Genomic DNA, 1,277 nt, shown 5'->3' with positions numbered 1-1,277 from the left:
GATGTTCTCCAGCCCTGGAGAATGGTGATCATCACCATTGCCATCCTCTGAGAGACCAGGAATCCCCAAACTCAGCGCTTTAGTGAAATTGAGTCGCAGGCATACAACTCAACAAGGCTCTGAAAACTGCCCTCGCTGCGCCCCAGCGGCCGGGAGGGGGCGCCCGAACTCGCCATAACGCACTAACGACAGCGCCCACCCCGCGCGACCCGCCTCCAGTGACGCGAACTGGAGCGCCTGATCCACCCGGAGATCCCGGGAGCCCGGGCGAGGCGCCGCCGGGGCTTAGGGAGCGCGTGGGGCCGTGGGAACCGTGAGTAAACTTCGTTTTCCCACCCGACTGCCCAGGGGAACTTTGCCGCGGCTTCGCTCAGAGCCTTGCATTTTCTGCGTCCACCCTCCCCTTCCTGGGAGGACATTTTGGCCAGACCGGTTTACACCGGTGCCTGTTTATGCTACGATTGATGGCTGGAAATCAGAGCATGCTGTGATGTGTTTTCAGATTAAGGATTATTTCTGGGAGAAAGGGGAAAGACATCTCCAATCTGGAGATGAATATTATTACAATGATTTTATTAAATTTTAATGATTAATTTGGCTTCCCTGGTGGCTGAGCGGTAAAGAGTCGGCCTGCAATGCAGGAGACCCGGGTTCTATCTCTGGGTTGGGAAGTTCCCCTGGAGAAGGGAATGGCTACCCTCTCCAGTATTCTTCACTGGACAATCCCATGGACAGACGAGCCTGGTGGGCTGCAGTCCATGGGGTCGCAAACAGCTGGACAGGACTGAGAGACGAACACTTTCACTTGGGGCTTCCCTGGTAACTCATAAAGAATCCTACGGCCTTATAGTAGTTAAAAAGTGTTGAAACGTGTGTGTATTAAAATTCAGATTATTTTAACTTTAAACATTTTATTTATACCCAAACCAGAATTTGTTATAATTTACTGACCTTTTGAAGACAAATTGAACAATAATTTTGTCAGAATTAAGTTCAGTTCAGTTGCTCAGTTGTGTCCAACTCTTTGCAACCCCATGAATCACAGCACGCCAGGCCTCCCTGTCCATCACCAACTCCTGGAGTTTACTCAAACTTATGTCCATCGAGTCGGTGATGCCATCCAGCCATCTCATCCTCTGTCGTCCCCTTCTCCTCCTGCCCCCAATCCCTCCCAGCATCAGAGTCTTTTCCAATGAGTCGACTCTTCGCATGAGGTGGCCAAAATACTGGAGTTTCAGCTTTAGCATCATTCCTTCCAAAGAAATCCCAGGGCTGAT

General features: G+C 50.7%; 1 long non-coding RNA gene across 1 annotated transcript in view; it reads left to right on the top strand.

The window, feature by feature from the left end:
• The first annotated feature begins 206 nt into the window (after positions 1 to 206).
• Positions 207 to 1,277, top strand: part of LOC104997577 — a 6,039-nt gene continuing 4,968 nt past the window's right edge. The window contains exon 1 of the long non-coding RNA XR_826340.1: positions 207 to 313. This is a non-coding gene — a long non-coding RNA (uncharacterized LOC104997577). The remainder of the gene's footprint in view (positions 314 to 1,277) is intronic.

Source organism: Bison bison, unplaced genomic scaffold, assembly GCF_000754665.1.
Source record: "Bison bison bison isolate TAMUID 2011002044 unplaced genomic scaffold, Bison_UMD1.0 scf7180017852120, whole genome shotgun sequence".
Lineage (NCBI taxonomy): Eukaryota > Metazoa > Chordata > Mammalia > Artiodactyla > Bovidae > Bison > Bison bison.
The sequence above is the reverse complement of the archived record's forward strand: the minus strand, read 5'-3'. Positions and strand labels throughout refer to the sequence as shown.